The sequence below is a fragment of the Corvus hawaiiensis genome, chromosome 5 (genome assembly GCF_020740725.1).
Source record: "Corvus hawaiiensis isolate bCorHaw1 chromosome 5, bCorHaw1.pri.cur, whole genome shotgun sequence".
Classification (NCBI taxonomy): domain Eukaryota; kingdom Metazoa; phylum Chordata; class Aves; order Passeriformes; family Corvidae; genus Corvus; species Corvus hawaiiensis.
The window spans coordinates 18049403-18075891 of NC_063217.1; positions in this window are offsets into that span (position 1 = coordinate 18049403).

Genomic DNA, 26489 nt, shown 5'->3' on the forward strand with positions numbered 1-26489 from the left:
CTCTGTTTCTTTAGCATGTGGTTTACTGTTATGATTGGAAGATATTTTGTGATTATGAAGGACAATATTGGCCTGTAACATGGCCCAGCACCATGGAATTTGGTGTACCATGTAGCATGGGAATATCGCCCAACACCAGGACCCGCTGTATTGCCAAATACCAACACCATAAATGTAAATTAGTGTTTCCTTAGGATCTAGGAAAAGAATCTAAGTGTTGATTACTACGCTGATGCCTTGAAGTGGCTACCTGAAAACAGAGACTTGACAAGAATAATAGAATAAAAGCGGGTATTTATTTGAAGGGCCTTCAAAGGTACATCTTGGGAGTCTCCTACGAGCGGCTCCACCCAAGATGGACCCTGGGTGATGGGTTTCTCACAGTTTTATAAGTCTGGTCCATTTGGATATCAGGGTTAATTCTCCAATTATAATTTCAGTTAATGATGCAATTACCCCAAGTTTGCCCCTCCTCCAAAGGCTTTTAGTTTACACATTTTGGGGCCTGGGACAATCAAAGTGTCCTTGAAGTGGAAACCTAGAGAGGGTTTGTTATGTCTAACCAGCATGAGAGAACAGTAGTTAACAGGTCACACAAAACTTAAGAGTTACACACTAGGCAGTACAGAATTTAAAAAATATAAAAGTTAAAACCTAAGGCATCAATGCCTCCACTAACCTCTGTTACTTAGATTATGGGTAGCTGAGACTAGAAATTGTATTCTGTTAGCTGGGACCTTGACAAAATTTTGGTTTAGAATGAGTTTCCCTATGGAGATTTTCTGTATAATTCAAAAAGTTAATTTTCATCTCATATAATGTCTTAAGCTGCCATTGATTTTTACCGCAGTACTAGTTAAAATGTTCTAAGTGGGAAAGGATCCCTAATTATATGTACATTCTGATTGTTTGTCATGTTTTATATATGTATCTATGATATCTATGTATCTATGTAAGGCAATGAACATTAATATTTCAGAATAACATGTGCTTTTATTAAATCAATAGCCAAAGCCTTTGAGAACTTACTTTTACTTGCTTTTAAAAATGATTGTTGAAGCTTTTATTCCCTTCTGCTGTAGCCTTTATGAACACTAACCCTCCAAACCTTTATTCTTTTAAATATAAGTGTGTCAAAGTGGAGGCCAATAGTGCACAAGAACATAAGCTTTTTTTACAGTGGCAATTCCAGAATTCTAGTAAGTAAAATTATTAAGGATTTTAAAATAAATGGGCAATTTATCTTAGGCTAGGAGAGTTGTGCCAATTTCATTAAGCAAGAAATATACTTGGTAGTCCACCCTTATAGTTGTCACAAAATGCTGCATTTTCAATTTTATTTAAAATCCTTGAAGGTGTAGATAATCTCCTGTGGTATTTTCAAAATTACAGTAACAGATCTGACATACAGTGTGTATGAAAATCTCAGCAGAAACTGCTTACAACTATTGAATATCTAATCCCAACAGCCTGTCTACCTAACATACTACAGCAGTGAACTATCACTGAATAACAAAAGCATATGCATGCCTTTTGTCCCTTACTATGCCTTTGCACCTTCCATTCATTCCCCCAGGTGATATACAAGACAAGCATCATCCCAAATCCAAGTTAAGCAGTAAATCATGGATACAAATGTCTTTCAGAGGAAGAAAGGCAATTACAGAATTTAAAGGTAGACTTCTCTCTTCTTCTTTTCCCCTTTCTTTTCATATTGGTAAAGCTTCTTAGAGTTTAAAATTGGTAGAAAATGCTACAAATATTTTTAGTGATCCCTGTATAACAGTCCATAGGACTGTTCTGTGTTATCCAGTGATATCTTGAAGGAAGAAAGTAGTTTTCTGTCAAATGGTTTTGGCTTGGTTTTCCTCTTTGTTAAAAAGCAGCCAGTTTGTACAAATCTTTCCTGGGGTTAATATTCAGAAATATAATTAGTATACAATGCAAACAGTCGTAAATTGGATTTATGGCCCTAAATGCTTGGCTATGGAGGCATGCAAATTGAAGCTAGAGGATATCCTAGAATAAAAAAAAATAAGAAATGGTAGAATTGGTTTTTATTATGAGAGTGCTGGTTCTTATGTTATGGATATTAATGTGATCCTCCTTTTCTGCATTTATAATGAGATAATAAAATCATCACTGCTGTCTGTATTCAGGATGTTTGGACTCATAACCAGGATTGGAAAATCTGTTATGATTTCTGCATCTCTAAAGTTTGACAGTGAGGTAGAAACTGTATGTGATTATATGTGTTTCTATAATTTCTGTGCACAAAGTTGGAATTATTCTGATGATAACCTGAATGTATCTGAGATATCCTTGACAAAACCGTTTCAATAAGTTCACCAGGATGTTTTTATGGGAGAGATAAGGACAAGCCTTTACTCTATTTTTTAAAAAGGCTTGTTGAATGAGACCTATTCTTTGATAGATCTTTAGGTTTCCCATTTTACAAACAGGAAAACCCAAGCTAAGAAACAGTATCTTTACAAAATACCATAGACTGTACATTGCTCTTTTTTGGGTGTTTTTGTCATAAAGCCAAGATTTGCAGTTCTAGGTTTTTTTGACCTCTTTATTTAGATTTGCATTCAAAGTTTTGACTGATGGTAGGGTAGACCTGATTTGTAACTTAGGAACCTGTGTTTGACAATTTGTCTATTTGTCAACTTGAGACTACTGAAAAGCAGAATAATTCGGTTTAAAAATATGTGGAAAGAAGTAATTAGGAAATAAGTTTCTAAAATGCCAAGAATATATATTTAGGGTACATAAGTATGCAAGCATAATTGCCATTTTTATATAAAATGCATATGTTTCCAAACAGCTAGAAACTGCAGGTTAATATAGGGGAGACTAAGCTCAGAGATCAGCTGTAAGTTTACACAACTAAAATCAGCAACAAACAAGTAAGATTGGTTAGATGTTTCTGCTAGAAGCTGTTGATTCAGCAGACTAAGTGTCTTTTGGAAGCAGTCTAAATTTACAAAAAAAAAAAACAAAAAAGAATTTTTTGGCTGAGATTTTGCTGATATATTTGGTAACATCCCAGAAAGAAACCTGGCAGACAAAGGAATTGCTCAGAGTTCACATACTCCTTGACACCCAGTTGACACCAAGACAGTTCTCCATGAGGGCAGCACCAGAGCCGCAGGGCCTCTTTCTTAGAATTCAGAGTGCCTCTTTCTGGGATTTTAGCATTTTATATAGAACAGAGTAAGTTTTCTTGGTGCTGTTCTAAGAGTTATGTGATTAGCCAGACATAAAGCTCAGGGATGCAAGTGGCAAAATCCTCTTGTGTATATTGTCTTGAGACCAAGCTGATGTGAATATTGACTCTTGCCTAAATAGATGTGAAAGACAGAAAACAACGGGAAAAAGGTGAAAGCAGTAAATGGAATGCTAAGGTCAAAATGAAGCAAAATCTTTGAATGTGAACATTTTGGGATTATATTCATTATGTTCAATTTCAGAAATAGTTTTGAGTGTTTTCTCATCAAAAACACTAGTGAGACTAACCACATGCTGAAATTAAATTTATCCTGTGTTGGCTTAGTTCCAATTTCCTTTGGAATGCTTGAGAAACATCACTAGTTTTAATGACAGATAAAGAGGAGTTATTTGTGTGATCCGAATAGCCTTAACTTCTGCTATTTGATGGTTTACAAGTGATCAATTTATCACCTTTTTGTTAAAAACAATGTAACTAACTAAAGATACTATATTTGCATTACAACATAAGTCTTATGGCAGAAATATTTACATTAAAATGAGGGGTTTAACTTGTGACAAAACCAAGAGTGAATGCAGAGGGCTACTCATAGATACCCATAGCATACCTACATGGCTGAGAGACAGACTCAGAAAGTCATAGAAAATGGGATTTCTTCTCAGAATACAGAATGAAAAAATCAACAAATTCAACTTGCTTAGGAGGTACTTGCTTACAGTTAGCCAAAATCTCTCTGAAATTCCATCTTCTGCATTGTATATTCAGCAGAGAAACATATCAATTCAGTCAAGATGCACATGCTGTAACCTGCAAGTGTGATAGCCTGCTATCTTTGGAAAAGCCAAGAACAAGAGTTTTTTAAAATGCAGATTTGGACAGTAAACTAATACATGAAGCTCATATTAAAGAATTAGGAAGCTTATGTTTCCATCTTCTTCATGAGGAGATTGAAACCCCTGTCTACTGTTTCCTGGAAGAATACTCAGACTCTCAAACCATAGGGTTTTTCTGTGCTTTTTACTGAGATTGTGCCAAAGACACAAAAACATTAAGACTCATTAAGCACAGATGAGAACCTTCTTGTACTGTTAAGCTGCAGCATTTTTCACCTTAAAGAATTGATCCTCCTATTCTGGTTTCTGAATGAAAAGCAGTTTGTGTAATTTAAAGCAAGAATCTCTAACCACTAAACTATTAAATAGAGGGCATTTGAGGATGAGATGGCTGGTCAGTGGGTTTTTTGAGGACTTCAGGATTGAATTAAGGCAAAGTACCAAATCTTCCTACTTGTGTCTTCTAACAGGTGAGAGATACCAGCAGATCATCAGCAAATAGCTTTGAAGGTCTGTCATAACACAAATAAGTAAATAGCTAATGATTCAGAGAGGGTCCTTGTATTTTCTCATGCCACTACAATTTATTAATGTATTAAAGGAGATCTATAGAGCTAGTTTCTTACCAGGTATATATTAATTTATATCTGAGTTAATGGTTGTCTTATTCCATGCTTTTATAATGAAAACTGCAGTGATTTCCCCATTTATTAGCAACTTTAATGGATGTACATAATTAAATTGCAGTATGATTAATAGATATTTGAATATAGACATAAGATGTTTACAAATATTGTCTGTTTTCTTCTTTATTGAAATATGGCATGTTTTTGGCATCACTTCATTTCAATTTTAATGACCAAGGCTTAGGAAGCACTCTGCTGAAAATGATGAAAGACGGAGGCTTGAGGCTTCTAACTGAATTAAATTAGGAGAGTTTCAGTGTCCTGTTCAGTGTCCAGATTTCCCTCCAAGATCAATTGTTCTAAAATAAAATAACTTAAAAGCTTCTGCTTCTTGCAAATGTCCAAAGTTTCTCTTGATTTTGTCTCTCAGTCTCAGAAAGCAAAATGTCTTTCATTAATTTCAGTTCTTGCAAACCTCTTAATTAGCATTATAAATAAATAATTCATCCAGTCTTTAAAACATAGCATTTATTAATGCTTTAAAAGAAAGGAAAAAACAAAACAGCACAAAACAGACACAATCCCTCAAGAACAGATAAATCCTAGCTGCTGAAAACCCAGTCTAGCAGCAGCTGGTTTTTGGATGTCTGACAGAGTGCAAGTTATAAGCTAGATACCTAGAGAGAGAAAAAGATTAAATTAGATATGCCCTCTTTCAGCAGTTGTGGGATTTAAAGTGTCACTATACTTCGGTTGATTTAGATCCTTAAATTGCTGTCTTTTGGAGATTTTCTTCTCAGAACAGTGTCTAATCCCACATCTCCCTACTCCCTCCTACAGCTCCTTTGTATTGTCTAAGGAATTTCCATGTGCTTACGCTCATGATTTTTATTAAGATCTTTCCAAAGCACAGGGGAAGTTTTGAATGCAAACCGAATTTACAGTGTTCGTGTTCACCTAAGCCAGCCAGTAGGAAAAACTGGAATGGAAGATATTTACTAGAGTATTCACTGAAATCAGTATTCCCTGCTTCCAGATGGATATGCCAGAATTTTCTTCTCCCCTCCTTCTTGTCCAGTATTTGGTTCTGAATAAGTACTTAGTTTGTTTATTACTGCTTTCTTCTGATGCTTGCACTTGTATTACCACAGTCAGAAAAGAAATTTGGTTGTGCATAGTCCCATATCTTCTCCTTAGCCTTTTGTTAGGAGGATAAAAGTCAGGGCCTAACGACTGGGGAAAAAATACATAGTTTTTGGAGTTGATAATACTTTGAAAATATATGAGAAATTATGCTCTTCAAGCAAAAATGGGGGGAGTGCAAGGTAATCATAGCAGAGTTGGGTGCAGGCATTATCTTTATTTTTTACCAAAATTTCCATGCTGAAGCAAATTCTTGTAATCAGACATTTAAGTGCTGTGGAAATTAGTGGAAGTGTAAGAATCAAGAGACTGTAGATATCAATATGTTCTCATGTCACAGTATATATGAGTTACATGCTAATATTTGGCTGTGTCTCCAGAGAATTTCCCAATGAATAGTTGAACCACTGTGTTAGTCACAGACATGACTGTATTAAAAAAAAATCAAAATTTGTCTAAGTATGAACCAATGATGTACTGATAGAAAACATGGAGAAAACTGGGACCTTGAGCACACCCTGTTCTTAAGGGAACAGCCAGAGCATGTGTGTAGGTAGTTCAGTGCAGGTCTGAGATCCCAGAAACGTCATAGAACATATACCAGATAAATAAATTTCATGCCTTACCACTTATATTCTCTTTATGCAGTCCCAGCTACAGAAAGAAACAGTTACACAGGGAAATTACCATGTACTTTGAGACATCATAGAAATGTAAAAAGTTTCTTCAACATCCTAACATTATCATTCTATTTGTAGGACTGATAGTTATAAAACAGTATGGGTGGGATTTCAAATAAATATAGTAAAAAATGAAAAAAATAGTTAGTAAATACCTTAATCAAAATAAGAAAATAAGATTACATTATTTTCATTATTCTTATTAAAGAAAAACATGTTAGTATAGTTTCTTTACCTCTCAATGTTTTTTATAATTATGAAATATTATGCAAGAGACTAAATGATGGTCTAGTTGCTACAAATCAACCACACACCACTGAATAATTTAATTCAGCTGCATGATCATATGTGTCTGCTGAGGTTCTCACTCCTGTACAGTGGTTTTCTCATACACAAGGTTGACAGTTTTGCAGTAAGAGGGAACCAAAGTGCAGAATAAATAAACCTCTCAGTTGGGACTGTGGGTTTTGTAGTGTGTGAGCTATTTCTAGTTTGTGCTCTCAAAGAAATTTTCCCTTTTGGCTTATGTCAGTGATGCTAAATGGGTAAACTGGCTGTTGAGCAGATAAAATTATGACAGAAAAACAGATAAAATTATGGCTTTGTTATAGTAACAATTGATTGCAAATTTTAGCTTGATAAAGTAAACATCTCAGACAGAAAGAACCAGTGTCTGTTATTCTTTTCTATTCTATTCTATAATGAAAGCCCCAAGTCCCATTAATATAAAACATTGTCTAGGTCAACAGGATTCCTAGGAGAAGATCTGACAAACAGTTCACTCACTCTGTTACATGGCAGATTCCCAGCATATATGCTTTGTCTGATACATGTGACAAAGCAGACATTTCTGGTCCTTCTTTTTACAGCTCAGGGCAGAAGAGGCCTTTGAATGGTCCCATCCCAAAACTCCCCAGCTTCCTCTGCTAAGGGAACCTTTTCTACTTTTGTCTCTGTTTCAAGGGATGATTTACTGCTAAGTTGTGGGCAGCACTGTACATCCCCCTAGCTCCACACGTTCCCACGGGATGGTGGGAAAAATGCTCTTCCTGTCATTGCAGTTCTGCTGTTACCTGTTGGCGAGGTCACTCATCACCTAACCCTGGCAACCCAGGAGAGCTCCCTCTTGCATGAGCTACCTCCGTGTGTGAATGCAATGAAATGCCTGTTGACATGAGGTGTGTGCGTGGGGCGTGATGACCTGAGGAGTGGCTTGCGGACAGCTATGCTCTGGGACGAATATTTTAGCCTCCTGTCCAGATATATCCTGGCTTCTCCTTTAGCAATTAAACGCAGATAAACCTATTATTCTTCACATAGTTTCCAAGGACTAAGGAAAGTATAATCTTAACTCGTCAGATTTTGTTAGAGTAGGTGCTTCTGCAGAACATGCCATTTGTTTCTTCAGGAAGATAATTAAACTAGCCAGGAAAAAAGTGCTTAATGTGGTAGCTAGTGCAGAAACTGTTCTATCACCCTGTTACTCAGATTTCACATTTTAAAAATCTTGATGTGTCTGTAAATCAATGAGCTATTTTTGTTTGTTTACCTTATCGTAAGCTGGTGAAACTGAATATATTTATAAATGCTGATATCTCCTGTATTAGGAACAGCAAATTCAGTACAAAGCACACCTGAGCCCTCTGAATTTTGTCAGATATTTATGTCATTTCATTATCTAAGTTTTCAGATTACTTCACCTCAGTTTCAGTTTCTTAATGAAAAACAGTAGTTTCTCCGGCTGTTTTGATTGAGTATTTTACTGACTTTCATACTTATTTATTTGTAAAATAAAATCCCTGTTCTGTCTCCTCTCAGCTCTTTAGAGCATTTTTTTCAAAAGGGTATGCCAATTCTGCTGTCTGTATAGCTGAAGAATTTAACAATTGATTGACCTGAACTAGGATATCAAGTTGTTGATTCTTTATATTTTAAATCCATGGAGATGCAGTGCATATTTTGATCAAAACTATCCAGAATTAAATATAGATTTGTGTAATGGTTACACCATTTTATGTTATTCTTTCCCTTGGATATGTGTAAGCAAAGTCAAAACAAAAGAAATATTACTACTGGGAAATCAGTACGATTCATATATTCTAAGTTTATTTTCAAGAAATAAATGAATGTTTCAGGGCGATTTTATACAAGTAGCCTGTTGTTGATTCTGGTGAAGATTTAAGCCTGGAATAATGACTGGAACTAGACAACAGCTTCCCCTTGGCACAGCCAAACTATTGAGTTATTCAGCAGAGCAGGAAGGTGTTGGATTGCTTCAATTGCTTGTTGCTGGTGGAAGATCACTTGGATATAAAGCAGTGTGTGTAGCTGGTGCAGAGACTCCATGACAATTTGGAGTGAAATCCCTGTCTCAGGGAATTTCAGTTCAGGGCAAAGACATTTTGGAAGAAGGGCCTGTCCACTCCTTTTAAAGATCTGGTTTTTAGGATTAGCAGCTTTGTCTTTTTGGTGGCACACGTACACATACTCTTCTCAAACACTGACACTCACACACTTAAACATGCACTCATGTTCATGTGGCAGAACTTCCTAAAGACAATGTTGAGCTGCAGCACATCTAAATACAAAGATTTGTATGAGGGCAATTTCATTTCTTGATCTGGGTTAACTCCCTGCCCAAAGCATTATTTTTATTATTTCTTTAACAGCCTAGACTAGCTCCAAGCCCTGTGTCCCTTTAAGGCTTTCTCTATCTTACCTCAGTTTCTTTCCTTAAAAAGGGAATCTGCCAGCATCCAGCTACAGCATTTTGTGAGCATGTCTCAATTCCTCCTTCTGCAAGATTCCTGCAGCTGACAGCTTCTCTACCTCCTGCTTTGAACTCTATTCCAGCCAGCTCACACTGCACCCAGCATGACGTAAGATGTCGCAGCAGTCCTCTTGCTTCTCTACTGTAAAAATTCTTCACCTTCTCTGCTTTTTGACAGTTTGCCCTTGCTCCGACTCCTGCCTTCTCATAGTATGGTGTCACAGCCTGCCAAAGGTGGTGTGCCAAGAAAAGGGAACACATCTGCTTCTACATCCTGGCTAGGTCAGCAGAAAGAGAATTGATTTAATAAAATTTATTTTTTGAGATTCTACCTTTCCTGATCCAATATAATCAAATCAACAAGTGAAATAATCCCTAAACTGGCTATTTTTCCTTTGGTACTTGAAGCCGTAACACAAGTTAGTTCTCAGTTCTTCCTGATACAGATTAAAAACACACTAAAAAAAATCTAAGGCACTTTGGAATTGAATTAATTATCTCTAACTGGTTAAAAAAGTACAGTTGGATTTTGAAGAGCTGATAGGACTTAACAAGTCTATAGTCAGGAGCAAGACTCAGTGTCTGGAACAGAAGATTTCACCCAAGCAGTCTTCTATTTCCACCAACAGAGTTATACCAAGTCCTACTACTCTAGAAAATGCTATCCTTTGCCATTGTAAAGTAATAAAGACTTGATGTTTTTTTATATGGAGTTTATATCCATGAGTAAGAGGCAGCTGGGGTTTATATGGTAATACAAGTTAGAATTCATTGTCATGGGTAAGCAAATGAACACAATAAATTATAAAGCCAAATAAAATTGTCAAGATGCATTTTTGAAAACTCAGTGATTTTTCAAAAAAGTTTTCTGTACCTTCCACAGTGATTAGATGTGACAACAACTGGCAGAAAATAAAAGTACTAATTGTGAGTGCCTGGGCAGCTACACAAATTAACAATAAATTTGTGTTCACAGAATAGGAAAGAAATACAGACTGTCCTGAGGGGAGAATGAAGTCTCGCTGCACAGTACAAAACTGCAGGTTAGGGACAATGTTCCAAGAGTTAGAGGAAAAAGCTTGCTGCAGCACTAGTAAAGACAAACCTGGAAAACCACTGGAAAACTTCATGCTTGACCTTCATATTTTAGCTAGTTTTTATTTTGATCATTTATTAGTTTGAGTGATCACATTGAGTCAGAAGACACATGGTGCCACTGTTAATTTATTTCTCCTGCACCTCTGCTCTTAGAGTTACTCAGCAAGTCTAGTAACCCTACTTTGAGTCACATTCCTCTGCAAAGACCTCTAAGATGAGCTAAGCAGGGAATGTTCAAGAAACTGGTGCTTAAGTATGAGAAAACATTGATTCAAAGGAAGCATCCTCTGGTACCTGTATTTTGCCTGCATCGCAGGATGGGGTTGTGTCTCCTGAAGTGTGTGGCACAGCTTTGCATGCAGCAGTGTCACAGGATTTAACTTGAAATGATACCATTTTATAGCACAGAAGTCAATCTGATACAGTACAAAGATTTTTGCCTTTACTGTTTTGTAATTTAATGACTACTATAACCTAATTCACCTGATATCCAGTATCTTGACTATCGATAGCAATGAAATTAGAGTCATATCTCAAAATATGGCTCCAGGATAGTGAAGAATCATGTAAAATTTCTTAAGAACTGTTTTCCAGTGAGCTCTCACAGAGGGGCTATATAAGCCAGCCACTAACTAATGAGGGTTTTGACACAGTTGTTCTTGCAGAGATTCCTAGTTATCTACCCAAAAATCTTTTATTCCACTGACTGAAGCAATCAGTGATTTCTGAACATATGATACTCAGTCATGTAGCCTTGCTGCATCTATTCCCATTGACTATGTGACCAATCTCTCACCAAACAATTTTCAAAGGCAGAAACAATTTGGTGGTAGAGCTACTTACATGGAGTAATGTTGCTCTGGGTATATTTTTGAGGATGAATTTTGAAGTGCATCCATTCCTTTGGATGAAAGATTTCTGCCAGTAAGGTTCAAGGTGCCAGATGGCTTTAAGGTGGCCTCCAAGAAAGCAAGCATATAGATAGCTGAAATGGGTAGGATATACTTTGTATGGAAGAGCAAGGTATATAACAAAATGACCTAGGCTTAAGGTGTTTATTCTGGAGCCCATAGACACAGGCTCTTACAGTTCATGGGTATTTCTCTGTCAATTTATACACATATGTGAGAATCATTAAAATAGCCCTTTGTGACTAATACAGGGGTAAGAATCGTAGGCAAATTCATAAAACACAGACCACCGTTTTTCTAGTTATTTCTAGGAACTTAAGTATCTTCTTTAAATTCAGATCTTCATTGACAGAATCTCTTTTACTAGTCAGTGGAAAACATTTGAGAAAGATCTGCCCCATGGAAGGGTCAAATCATCTTCTGGAGATATTTGATCCACTTTTCACTGAAGATGTCTTATTCTGTCAATTATATAAGAAGCCCAGAGCAACTATGCTCCTGGAAACCTCAATTAAATACCTAAAATTTGTCAGAGCAAAATGGCCCCAGGAAAATGGTTCCAAAAACTTCAAATGCAGCAGGCTGTGTTGTAATTCAGTTAACAGACTTTCAAATTAGTCAGAAAATGTGATCAAAGCATCACATTAAGGCACTATTAAAAGGAATACACTTTGATCATGACTAATGAGGTGCAAAAGCAGAAAGAAAAGAGAAAGAACTTCTGTGGAATAAAAAGATAATTAAATGTAAGAACTAATCTGCCTCTATACTGTCTTATTGATAGGGCAGAGGTTAATATCAGCGCATATTTAGGAAAACAGTATAATCTATTTCTCTAACAGTTCTTTTCATGAAAGCTGAAGCTACTTGTGCTGAGAGTGAAAAAGAATTAAACATAAAAATATTAGGTTATAAATGGGTGCCTCTAATGTATTTTTTCCATACCATTTCAGGACTCAAGTATCAAGTGTAAATTCCATTGTTTGGAAAAATTGGTGAGGCTGTGCTAATGTATGAAAGGACTAGAACTAACCAAATATTGAATACATTGATTAAGCTTTGTATATCTCTCTGTAAGAGATTAAGACAGCCCCATTTATTGGCAGAAAACCAGAAAAACATTAGTTAGTTGTTTTTTCTACTAAAAGAAAGAATACTTTTAATTTTAGATTTATCATTCATTTGCCAGATATTACAGGGCCTCTGGTTTATTGATAAGGAATCTGTGGTTTGTACTGCAAATAAAGAATAGCCGTGCTACTGGACATGAAGGAGGCCTCTGTGCTCTATGCTCTGCTGATCTAGCACAATAAATATGTGTGATAATAAATCTAGATTTAAAATTAATTTAAAGCTGTGAATTTATCATCATTTATCTTCAGCTTTTATTGATCTAAAAAAGGCTGTAAAAAGGCAAAATAAAATATTGTATAAATAATGTGGATCAATAGTTCTGATGTATTGTCTCAACTGTTGATAGTATGAAAAATAATAAATACAACACAACCAGCACTCAGGGTCTTAGGTGAAATTTCAACCAAGCTGCAGCAGCTGGTGAGGGTACACATTTTTGTAAGCAGTGCAACAGACTTTATACCCTGTTTCTGTACCATCAGCTACATCTAGCAGCAACAAAGTTGTATAAATGATATATTATCCAATAGATAGCATACAATTATGTTGCATAACTGTGCATAACCATCTTGAGTAGGTATGGTATAGTACACCTAAATATAGTGGGACATAGTATGAACATATTGTTATCCTATGATTATATTATATAGTTATATAGTACATAATATATATACATTATTATATGGTATTAATAAAATTTTATTATAACACACTATAAAAGCCAGATTCACTAAGATTTATGTCACTTTTTAGTAATATGCATATGGTAATCTAAAATATTATGTGGAGTCTATAACCTGAATATGATACACTGACCACTTCTTTATTAAATTAGTACATTTACATTTTTAAAATCCAAAGATCTGGGTAAGAACTACCCCTTTTATATTGTGACCACTAAAGCTAGGAAAAAAATGCCAAGTTTGTTGCATAGTAAGAACTCAATCTATACCTTGTATGAATGTCATGCATGGCATTATGTTCTTCTGTCTTTCATCGATGAATGATGTGCCTTATATTGAAATAAAAGGTAACAAAACCAAACATGTTTGTAAGTGTGGTAAATGGAAATGCTTTTGAAGTATGAATTAGAATTACCCTGTAGAACATATGGCCAAAATATCACTGATCCTAAAAGTTTATCAAGGATTATTTGGACAAGATGACCTCCAGAGATCCCTTCCAGCTTCAAACATTCTGTAATTCTGTGGTTAAAGTTATTAAAAGTTCAAATAGCAAGAAAAGTGTCCTGGTTACAGGAAAGGGGGGTGGAGTTTGGCACTGTGTGGTGTGACCAAGGTTTTTCTTCTATACCACCCCACCATTGCTGGGGCGTGGTTGTGGCGGGATGAACCGGGGTGCTGGAGGGGAAGTGCATCCTCCTGCCTGGCTCTCTCCAGCAGAGGGACTGCCACCATCACGTGGATGCACACATACCAAAGAGTCGGGTTACTGAAGAGCATTGCAGTGGCGGACAGGTGGATTGAGCTGCCACGGTTAGAGTGTCTCAGGTGCATCTGCACTGGCAGCACAAGGGTGAGTTATTTCTGGCTCAGTGAGCCAGTGATGTCTCCAGTCATTAGGGAGAAATGCAACATACAGGTGGGCTTGTGATCCAGGGGTGGACTTGAGTGCAGACACCATCCCCCAGGTTATCCATAACTGTGAAATATGTCCTGTGGTCAAGCAGACCAAGTGGGTAAAGCCCCTGTGGTATGGGGGAATTGCTGGAAAAGCAGGAGTGATGTTCATGGACAGAGAAATAAGTCATGGAACACTGCTTGTTCTATGAACCTGAACATTGTGTTAATCCAATATAAACACTTAAAACTAGTATCTTAAAAAATTAAAAATGCTATGTTGTAAGCTATTCTAAGATTTAATTAAATATTTATGTTTTGGATAGACATGGATCTTATGGAGTACATGGCAGAGGTCGGTGTTATTCTTTTTCCCAGGCAAATGAGAGTTTTCAAGCTAAGAAAGCTGTCTAGAAGATACTTGATTAAATTCCATTTCATTGCCTTATTTTAAGCAGAGAAGAAAGTAGCAGCAATCCAACTATGAGAAGATGATAATGGAAGAGTTGATAGCTAGATACTCTTGTAGGTATGAAATCAATAGTGCCCTTCCAAGTATTAAGAATTAGGAGAGGCACATCACATCTTCTGCTTTCTGTCTTTTGTTAACAAAGAGGTTGGAGGCATTATTCTTATATTTGTATTCATTCTCTTTGAAGAGTCTCTGTGTGTACAGTTACTCTCACTTTTAACTGGAGATTGGAATCTTTCTGAAATCTTAGACTAAAAAGTCTATCTTCTTAATTGCACCCATATTTAGGAGTTGTATTAGCTGCTCTTCGTTGCACAGTGTTCCCTTTGGTTGCCCATAGGTAGTACATTATTCTCATCCTTTTACATGGGCTCCAGCAGCTAAAATATACACCTTTAGTCCTGAAACTGTCTCTGTTTTAAGCTGCTTTAATTATTAAATGGAAAAGAAAGATTATTTATTGAATTGCTGGGCTTTTTGGTAAGGCAATAAATAAAACATCTAAATCACTGAATTAATTGACTGAAGTAGCAGCTGGTTCCTATGCCAAATTATCAATGAATTCCTCACCTTTGATTAAAATGTGTTGTGGAGCAGATTTTTTTTAATAAGCAAACAAGTAAAAATCCAATTAACATTTATTTATAATGCTGATCAACATGTCTAATAACTGTTGCTAGCATTTTCATGAGCAATTGTGTTTTTCAGTATTTCTAAATTAATAAATTTCTCTTTGGCCATGTAGTTTATGATTGACAGATGGTGGCTGTGCAATGCATTTTGGAACAAAACCAGCTGACAGACTCTAGGTGGGTAGTATATTGAGCTGGCCAATCTCAGCGTTCTGTCCACATGTGAATAGCACAGTATATAAGGTAAATTTTTTGTTTCTGTCCTATCATTGAAAATACAATTAAATACTCTGAGTGTGTGTACATAAATTAAAAAAAAAAAAAGGACCAGTTCTTCAAATGGTGTACACTGTGTCCACTTGCCTGACCAACCATGGAGTTAACTGAAACATGTAGATTTAGATAACCGAGGATGTGACCACTAGTGCATATATCAGGAGTCACAAAAAGATATAAAGAAACTCTACTGCATTTGTAAAGATTTAGCACTTTGTCTTCTCCATAGAGAATGAATGGGATGTTCTATTGGTTTTAGCCATCAGCTTCAGAAAAATGGTATCCTCTGACTAGACTCTGCAAGATGCTCTCATAACATGAATAAATAATCTGGATTTTTACTGCAAGAGCACCAGTAGGCCATCAGAAAGTTAAAAATGTGCTGTAGAGCATTTAAAGCTTGGGGAAAAAATGTTATCTTAAGTTCTGCTTCTGATCAGGAGCCAAAACCAAAACATTTTTTCACATCCCAACAGAAGGCTTCATTGTACTCAAAGATGAGTAAAGCTTTAGAAAAAACAGGAACAGAATTTTAAGGGATTCTAATTTATACAAATTTGATTTCTTAGATGCAAACAACAAAAATGTGCATATTCCCTGATAATTCTCATCCTAATCAAAGTACAGTCTACCTATCTGTAACAGGGTTGTCTGCCTCATAAGATCCAAAGGCTCCATCAGTCCTGTTCAGCTGCCCCATTTAACCAATGCATGCTGTAAGAGGAAGAAGGCAGGTTCTGTAAGAAACTGGGTGAAATAAGGGCTGCCAGACTATGATCTGAAGATGGAGTTGAGCCAGTTGTGTTGAATGCAATGATCAAATGAGTGGTAAGTTGCTGAAGATGGCTTTGGTCTTGACTTCTTCCAAAGGCCTTGGCTTTTTTGATATGCTGAGAGGTCAGGAAAAGGTGGCAGTTATGAACAGAATCTTTGTGAAGAGAAGACGCAGAAAGAGAAATGCTGTTTGAAAGCTGGGAGCAGGAGATGGCTGTGAAAAGGAATGTGGTCACCAAGATACCATGGAAGAAAACAAGGCAGGTTGATAAGGAGAATGCCCAGGCAGGAACTGTGCTGAATGCAGGAGACAAAGCCAGTTGTAAGATCAGTGTGCTCCATGTTGGGAAAGTGCTAAAAGCTGCTGGCAGAAGGGCAAAGGGCAAGAGAAACATACATTTTCTAGCACTTAGAGCAGGGTAGCAAGCAAAACTGGGGAGGTGTCTGAATACTTCTAAATCAGCAGGTGGAGAAAATGAAGTAAGCATAGGAGAGAAGGGTAAAAAAATTTCCTTTCTTTTAAGAAGTTAATTTTAAAAGCAGACTGTTATGCAGGGTAACAAAAGGCTCAACAGCAAAGGAGGAAATATAAAAAATTGTAAGTCAGGAATTGGCAAGAAAAATGGGCCCTGAATTTTTAAAGACGCCTTTCATGAGTGCCAGCTCATTTAACTACAGAAGAATTTGGGAGATGTGTTTTGTAATTAACAAGCATGAAGTGGAATTGGCTGCTGTAGATGAAACCTGAACTAAAAATAAGGTCCTTCCTGGAATGAGTTTTACTGTGCCAGGTGGCACATTGATAGATGACTCTTATTAAACTCTGTCCCTGGTTAGTTCATGTGTGGAATGAACTCTGGGAGACAGAGGCCAAATAAGAGATCAGCTGAGCGGCTGAAGACCACCTGAAAAGGAATGAAGGAAGAAACATGTATTGCAGGAGCTGGCCTGTTTTTGTTAAAGACTTTACAAGGTATGTATACAGTAGCTAGCTAGATTCTCTGTGGGATGTGAGGTCTTGAGACTACCTATTGTGCTACTACTGATCCTGAGAGACGAAACCAGGCAGTAAATGGCTTGTGGGTGGTTGGAGGATGATGAAGATGTCTAGACATTTTGCATACAATCTGCCTGGATCTCATCACAGGCCATGGGGTTCTGAGGTGTACTACTGCTATTTGGTGTTCTGGGAGATGTGGGTGCCATACAAAATGAAACAATTGAAAAATGTCCCCATTTGATGTTTGCAGTGAACAATGTCTCAGCATGCATCTCTATAACTGGAGCACAATCTAACAGCAATAAGCAGTGGTGACACTATTTACCATGATGATGATTAATGTCAATGTCTTTATTTCATTACAGATAAAAACTTGTGATTCATTTCTCGTCTTATACAATCAGATCAAGGCTATCATGTAATTGACTGAGTTCATCAAGTTCACCACATACATAAAAGAAATTGACATGGGTCTTCCTTTGTAGCAGGGGGAGGTCCCGAGAGCAGGGGAATCCAGCCAGAGTCACGATACGAACACTGATACGATTTGAGCATCGTGCTCCAGTTTTATTATTCAGTTACACCAAGTTATACTTTTTTCCAAAGTTCACGCCCCTTTCCCGTGAGAAAGCCTCTAAGCAGCGGGGGAGCTGACCAGTATATACCTTTTCCCAAGGCTGTTCAAGGCTGCCGGCTAGCAGGCACCTTACAAGCCTGTTTTCAGCCTGAGGCCCCATCAGGGGTACTTCTGCAACAGCCCTGGGATGCCCAAGCCCTCCTGGGGTATCTATATTCCACAAGGAATCCCTCTACATTCCTTCTTTGTGTCAAATACAAAATGTCCAGAAAATATGTCTGAAAGCGATTACATTAATGGCAAAATATGTTTCTTAATTACTTTGTTTTCCCTGATTTTAAGGGTAATTTAACTTTTTCTAAAAAGCAGAGAAGTTTTAACAGATGAGATAATCCTTGGAAAATATCTCTTGACTTTTGACTTAACTACCTGAAGTGACCCCATCATGTGAAAGTATCTTTGGGATCCAGCTGCAAAATACCATGGTTGATCTTTTCCTTTGGAGATGTATTGAATAGAAACTTTGGCCTAGAGAACAAGCAGGGCACTACTTGTTTTTGTGTTGAGCTTAACACTGAAATTAATATGGCAATTCTCCGGAACATGATGTAGGTTGATAGGTGTGACTTGCTATGTTTACAGATATGTGAGCTTAGTTAGTTCTTGAGATGTCTCTGTAGAGAATATCATGGATGTATCTGTCTCAGTGAATTGGTATTATGCAAGTATCGAGTAATTTCAGTAATGTCTTTTTTTGTCTCTAAATATCACAGTGTTAGGAAGAGAAAAATATTTACTGGGGCAGTGAATAAGAGAGCTTTTATTTGAACAGTGCTTGTCTGAAATTTGATAAAGCTATGAAGGGGAGAAAAAAAGATCTGTGTATCACTGTCACATACATAGACAATGAAAGGGAGTGAAAACCACAGGTGAGAGAAGCTAACTGCAAAAAGATGGGTGAGTAGAAAGGATGAGATTGGGAATAATTACAATCTCAATGACTAAGCTTTTTAGGCACAAATGGGGAAGGAACACACACTTTCAGAACAGTAAACTACAATGTTATAACTGTACATGGGGGGATGGAGATAGTTCTGGTCAGGACACTCAGGTGGTTTTTTTTCCTTAAAGGTAAGTCATAATGTTTTTGGATAGTTATGCAAAGAAAGACAACAATCATATTTGTTTTAACAATGTGTTTCTAGAAACGTATGTGTTTGTGAAGAGCTTAATAGATGGCAATAGGGGAACTGGATTGTTTATGAGATTTTATTAATAACATGCTTCATGTTGAGGAGAGAGGAAATACAAAGGTTTGGAAGCATGTGGGGAAGTTCACTTTTATGCTAAAGAAAAAAGATATTAAAATCTAAAATGAACGGCTTTTCAGAGCTAAATCTTTAGGAGAGATTTAGTGGTAGTTACACAGATAGACATTAAAGGAAAGAGCTAGAATTTCCCTCAAGTACAGAGCATGACCACTGGCATTTCAGGAGAGGTAATCATCCTGAGCTCTGCTAGATAAAGTAGCTGTGGAATCAACCTCTTCTAATGAGTTGAAGTTACCCATTTTACTTGAATACTTCTTTTATCTAATTTTATGCCCTGTTTAAAAGTCTGCCCCTTCCCAGTTGTACCTGGCTGTATCTAGTATTCGATTTGTAGTACTGTACCTTGGTGTCATCAATGTTGTGAGTGAATAAATAGCTGGAATTTGGAGTAAGGTCAGTTATTTATTTTGACCAAATGAGTTGTGTGAGCTCCATGCTCATTGTTGCTCTTTGAATCCCAGACAACATGTAGAGGTAAGCTCTTCTGTAACTACCAGTCTGCAGACTCAGCCTGGGATTTGGCAATTATGCCATGATTTTCTTTCCCCTCCCTCCTTCTTTATCAGGTGGCGCAGAATCTGTAAGGCAAGCTGATCTTATGATCCATGCTTTTGGATAACTAGAGAAATATCTCTGAAGTGTGTTTCAAGAAAATTCTCATTATGAGAGAACTTGCCCTCAAATTGCACTTTTTTGACCATAATGGCTTCAAAAAGTAGTTGTTTAAAATGGTTGGGAAAATGGTTGTTTAAAATGTCAAATAAAAAAATTGGCTGCACAAAAAGAAAAAGGTTTTTGGGTACAAAAGTGCTATGTCACAAAGTTCCATTCAAAATCAAGTAGAATACTGAGGAATTCAAGGAAGTTTATATAGAACAGAAGGGTTTGACACTTTAAATTGAGCACTCACTAGACAACTTCTAAAGTAAATCAACTTGACAGGCAATTTAAAAAAGAGAAAAAGAATCAATGCTTGCATATTAATGAGCAGCATATTAGAATATTTTCTTCTAGAAAATAGAATATTTCTACTAGAAAATAATTAGCTACGAGAGAGGTAACAGCTTGTATGGGAATTGGTAATATTCTTATCTCAAATTACAGATGCTAATGGTTCCTTGTGTAATGTGGGGATGAGTATACCTAAAGGGTCATAAACCTCAGGAAATTCCCCAAGTACTCAACAGTGAAAGGGAAAATCATGTCTGTTTTTCAAGAAAACCTGTTTCGTTGCTCCTGAATGTTCGGAAAAGTTCTATCATGTGGGCTGAACAGCTTGGATATGGTATTCCTGCTTTTGGTCTTGCCAGCTGACGGTAGTTCACCACAGTCTTTCAAAAAGACTTTGAGGTCAGGTCACTTAAACCTTTACATAGGAATTTAACTGTTGGATTCAATAAACAAATGCTAAGGATAAGATGGTGCTGATATCAGAACAAGCAATGATGCAAACAGTATATAGCAGTGCAACTATACTACTTGTTTATCTCAGTACAAGAAAAGGTTGCTTGTCACTCACCTACTGAAATTAAATTAATATGACCCATGTGCTGTTTTTATAGTTACTGAATGCATCCAGATGTGAAAACCTTCACTTTTCTTGATAGCCTTGGGGAAGTATTACTTCAATAAGAAGTATTGGAAAGGACTTAATGCTCTTGATAGTTATGTTACCAATCAAATATTCACTGAAGTCTGTGGAAAGATTACATTAATTTTATGATGTTTCGAACCAGCCTTGAGACTTTTGTTTTGCATATTAGACTTCTCAAACCAGGAGCCAAACAAGGCATTTGAACTACAGGTACCAACATGTCATGAGTGTCTGAAGGAAATGCCTCTAGCATCACACAACTAAACACTTAGCTTTGATGATCATCTTCTGGTTTTCTGGCAGCTCAGCTACCTTTTATAGGTTTTGTATCAAAATTGGCATGCTTAGAAACTGCCCAAATCCTTTCCGTGCTTTATTTCTCCCTGATCATGGATATCCTTTCCTTAAGCAACTTGTTCAGGTTGTGGATTGAGCAAGAAATGTTAGTTCTAAAATTGACACTGATGCATGACCCTAGACACTGCAAAAGGCTAATTACTTCTGAGAATTATCCCAAGCACCTTGTACAGTAATCAAAGAGGAATACTGTGCTAATACTGTACATGGAGCAAAGGTCTCCTGAGTCTCTCTTAACTGCAAGAACTTTTCTGTTGATGGAGGGAATTTCCTGCACTTGAACATATAACTGATGGCTTTATGATGGTTTTCACTCAATCAAAACTGATCTGTCATTGGAGTTTTTTAATCACAAAGGTCAAAAGCTTTTCATATGCTTTCTATCATTTCAGTCTCTAACAGAATTTATTCTTGAATATGTCTCTTATAGAATGAATTATGCACCACAAATTATATTTGACAGTTCTTTGTATATTTCTGAATAAAACAACAAATCTTAGATCTGATATAGGAGGAGTACAGGGGAGACCTAAACAAAAAAGCTGTGAGAGAAAGACAAATCAGCCAGACAGAGGGAAAGGGAAGACAAATGCCCTGAAATATACTCTAGCTCCATTATTTAAATGTTTTCATGTAATTACAGGATGTACTGTACATGTGTTTTTAGACATCAACAGCCGAAGTGGATGGCAGGTGCTTAAAATATTTCAAATTAGACATGAGGCCCTGTTTTCCCTTCCTTGTGATGTCTGAATGTGTTGACAAAAGTCTAAATTACAGTCACTGTTTCGAGGTGACTACATTTGAAACATCACACCAGTTTATAAATCTCAGTTTGCAGTGACCCAATTCATCAATACCTGTCTTTGCTCCTTACTCTGTTTCAGCTCCTTTTTCTTCTATATTTAGGACTGGAAACAAACAAAAAAAATTACCTTTTTTATCCATCTTATGTAGCTGATTTGTTATTTGTGAAAACAAGAAGACAACCTGCTTTTTGGAAAATGTGCTGAACATGGTATGTAATAGATCCCATACCTGAAATGTTACTTTTCATTGCTTTGTGCATCAATGTGTTTATTTTTTAAGCCAGAAAATCACAGTACAAACTTTCATATAGTGATGAAAAATTTGAAATAGACTTGGCAGACCATAAATCAATGGTTTGCATGTTAAAGCACAGGCTCTGTAACGTACCAGGAATGATGAAGACTCACACCACTTAGTTGTGTACTTCCATGATATGGTTGGAGGTTTGGCTACCTTAATTCAGTGGAAGATGTTTCCCTTCTCTCTGAGTCTCGAGAGACTCACATCACAGAGCAAGCTGATTGATATCCCAGAGTTTCAGAAAAGCTTGATTAGCTTTGGGAACATTGAGGAATTCATCCCCATCCCACCCACTCTGGTTCTGCTCACTGCTGCAGATTTCCTCTCATGTGCTCACAGATACGTTACTCACAGCAGTGTCTGTTCACTTCACTGGAGGAGAGGATAGCTACACCCACATTTTCAGTTGATTCACCAAGGAATGAAAGACACGGAGATCACTCCAAAGTGATCCAAAGACAGCAGAAGTTTACCAATAGGATGGGAAATGCTGGATAACTAGAGTCAGAACTACTTTGGGTACTGGAGCTGCAAAATGGAATTTGGGTGAGAAAGCACATGTTGTAAGAGGCACCAGCACGCCTTGGAATTGTGTCCAGTGTTAGCTGCAGTGTCTCTGCAAAGAGTCTTTTCAATGAAGAGCAGCATGTACAGCATCCTTCCAGGTAATAACCTAACAGATGGCAAATCAAAGAACTGTATGAAGGGGCAGATGGAATTCTGGAGGGAAAAGGAGCAACACACAGCACAAGAGATGTGGGAATGAACTGGGAGAAACCAGGCAAGCAAGCAAGGGTCCTTTTTGTTAATGGAACTCCAGATTTCAAAGTGCAGTGGAATAGCCGATTTGGTATATTCAAATGATTATGTGCTGGGAGATGTGATTTTTTGCAGGCATGAATGGGAAGCTGCTTTGGCAGATCTGGTTGCTTACTGACAACCCTTTAGTTCTCCTTGTGACAACTGTGTGCTCTGGGTTGTGTTTACTAACATTGTTTTTGCATCTTTGAAAGTCTTTATGTACTATGTTACCGTAGGTGTCTAATTGAGCAAGAGGAGGGATGGGGAGGGGTCTAAAGGTTTGCTGGGGTGTTATGTGCCTTAGATCAAGCAGAACAGAACTTGCTCCTTTGGCAAGTGCTTCTTCTGCAGAAGTGCAGATAAATACCAGATGGGTACTTACTTTTTTTTGGCTCACATTTTTTGTTTTGAAATGTGTTGAAACATTTTTTGAGAAGGACATGGTGCCATCCAGAATTTCTGTCAGCCTTGCCTCATTTGTTTGACTGGATATGTGCCTTAGCTATAGGTTTCCCCCGGAAATTCTGTGGGTTTAACACCCATTTCTCAGCTTTAGTACATAAACCGGAGAATGGAGCGCTGTTTCTTGCTCTTGATGTCATCACTTTTCTGGAGAGTGATAGATATGTACATATAGAAAATTGATACCTGATCTGCTGTCTAAATCTGAAAACGTCCCATAGAGCTGGGGACACCTGCATTAATTTAGGAAATTCTGGGCTTCCTCCTCCATTACTGCAAGAAATTGTCTCAACCATTCTGTGGTGGCTTGTTACAGAAAGTTTGATCAGCTTTATAGTATTCTTCCTATATATTATCACAAATACTCAATTTATGCCTGCCTCTGACCATCCAAATTTTAATTTAATACATAAAAAACTGTGGGTAAAGGCACCCAGGTTAAGCCATTGTGTTGCCAATGTACAGTGTTTTCCAGACAAACATAATGCTGCAGTAGGGATGACTTCTGAGGTAATGAAACTCACATGGGAGTCTTCACATGCAAAGTCCTTATCAGTTTTCTCAAAGCTGTAATAACTGGCTCTTCTTTTGAATCACTTCTGACCTCCCCAACACTGAACATAGTAAGGGAATTTTTTGGCTAGGTTCATTGACATTTCCTTAAAAAATTAGTAAAATAAATGCGCAGCCAGGAACACTCACCTATTGCTTGCTGTGTATTTTACAGTCCACCTGATTCCTTACCCAGTGTTTGCTTGTTTGCAGATCTGTTGACCTTCTTTATCTATTCATAAATCACTTGTGTTGTTTTCTGGGTGTAGAGGAGAGAAAAAGGGAGAGATTTTGGAGTAACTAGGGAAGAGTGGTAGAGAACTAAGAAACTGTTTATTTTGTTTCTAATTCTTTTCTGTTCACTTAAGCTTTCTTGGTATTTTTTGGTCTACAACAACAGCAGATTTCTCTGCATGCAAATTATTCTCAAAATCTAAAGAGCTTGTAACAAGAACACAACAACATATAATTGGTATAGAGTTTGACAGAAGATGGCCAGAAAAGATAAGCACCTCTAAGCTTCAAGGAGAAATTCAAAACATTTGTGGCAACTTTCAAGGCATGGAACCTGAAATGTAAGCATGTCTCTGGTTTGGCCCCTCAGTGGTTTTGATAGAAACTTACCTGCAAGGTTTTAGGATGTGTTTGCATGGTGCTCAGCTTTGCTACTTGTGACTTACAGGGCTGGGAGCTGGGTACTCCAGCAAGAATCAGCTTCAGCCAGAATGTGTTTGTCTCTTTCCCTTTCTTCCACCTTTTAAAGTTTAGGCTTTCCAGCTCAGAATAGGACACCTTGATGTAACATCACTTTTTTTTCAGAGATCAAGTGTTCCTGAGCTGGAGCCCTGGAGCCGTCGTTCCTCCAGTGCTTTGCTCCTGCCTTCACCACAGGAAGCCGCTATCAGATGCTTCCTGTAATTTCCTCAAACACAGATACTGCTACTGCAAACAGTTGAACAAATGTCCACTGTTGTCCACTAATGCGTAATTCTGGCTGGTGTTACACTCAAATAACATTCAGTTACTTTCGTCTTGTGAACCTTTCTTTTCGGATTTACCTCTTTTGCCTGTTTCATTGAATATCTGTATTCTATAGGTAGTGTAAAACTGTTTGTTTCAGTATATCTCCAACATGCCGGCATTGTAAATCTTCTTTTGTCCAGAAATCCACAAATCTTGGAAAAAATAGTAGTTTTGTGTCAGTTTAGAATTACATATTCTGACCTTCGTAAAAGAAAACTATTAGGATTAAATTAAAACAAATGTCAGCATTACAGCCAGTGAAATTGGCTTTTTTTTTTTCTTTTGCTTTGGTTTCTGCTACTTAATACAGAAGGGAATCACTGCCCTTATAAGAAGACTGACAAATCCTATTGCAAAACTCCCTTAAATAATTTTAAACACCGTATATCCTCTTATCTACCCTGTTCAATTCTGAAAGTAGTAAGCTGGGAAATTCATAGGAAACAGCTAGTGTCAAAACCAGCTTAATTTTTGTCTCTGGCCTCTGAGCCTTGTGATTCTACCCTTACTGGCTCAATTCAATTTCTTTTCCCAGATGATAGTCTCTATTAATGAAATTTTTCCTCATGTGCAATATACTTGCTGAGCTAATTGCCTTCTAAAGAGGGGAAAATTCTTCTCTATTTCATGATAGCAAGAATAAGCAATAGTGATCCCAGCATAAGCCATGTAGAAAGAATTTAGTGAGAATTAAACTGAGGAGAGAAAAAGGGATACTCTTGAAGTGGTCTTCATGTGTAGAGCTGTGTAACAGAGACAGATATTGCAGGAGGCAATTGTAAAAGCAGGTCTGGGTAAAGCACTGATTGCAATACCTGTGTGAAGAATGAAGTATTTCTCATGGGGTTTGTACAGAGTCCAGGGGAAGCCTGAGATTTCTATCTCTCAGAAAGCTCCATAAGGGGAAACTGGCATTGATTTGGCAATGAAGATATGATGTGTAGTCTTTGTAAGTAAATAAAATGAACCAAAGAAATACCAGATCCCTTTCAGACTAATCTAGTTGATGGAAATAACCTGGTGAAGGCCCATCTCTCTTTTAGGTCTTAGGGATCAAAAGGAACAAGATCTGTATCCATCTGGATGGCAAAAGTCTTACCAATATAGAGCAAAACTATATTGTAAGGCAGAAATTACTTATAGAGAGTTAACATACATGATTTCAAACATTCATTTTGGGTATTTGGATATTTAAGCTTGGGGTTTGTAATCTCCAATCCAAACATACACACGCCTCCATAAATTAAAAAGAATTTACTGTAGTCAAGACCTGCATATTATTAGATATATATTATTATATATCTCACAGCATACAGCTCTCACTTGTTAACAAATTATTTGAAGACCAGATTTACAACAATCAGTATGCAAAGAAAAAAAAATGCAGAACTATTATTAATAAAAACATAGCCACTGTTTTTGTTGTGTTTGCTAAATCAGGAACTGAAAGCTAATGTACCTCTCCACATGAAAAAACCCTAGCCATGAAAAAGCCATGTGGCTCTGAAACAACGTCCT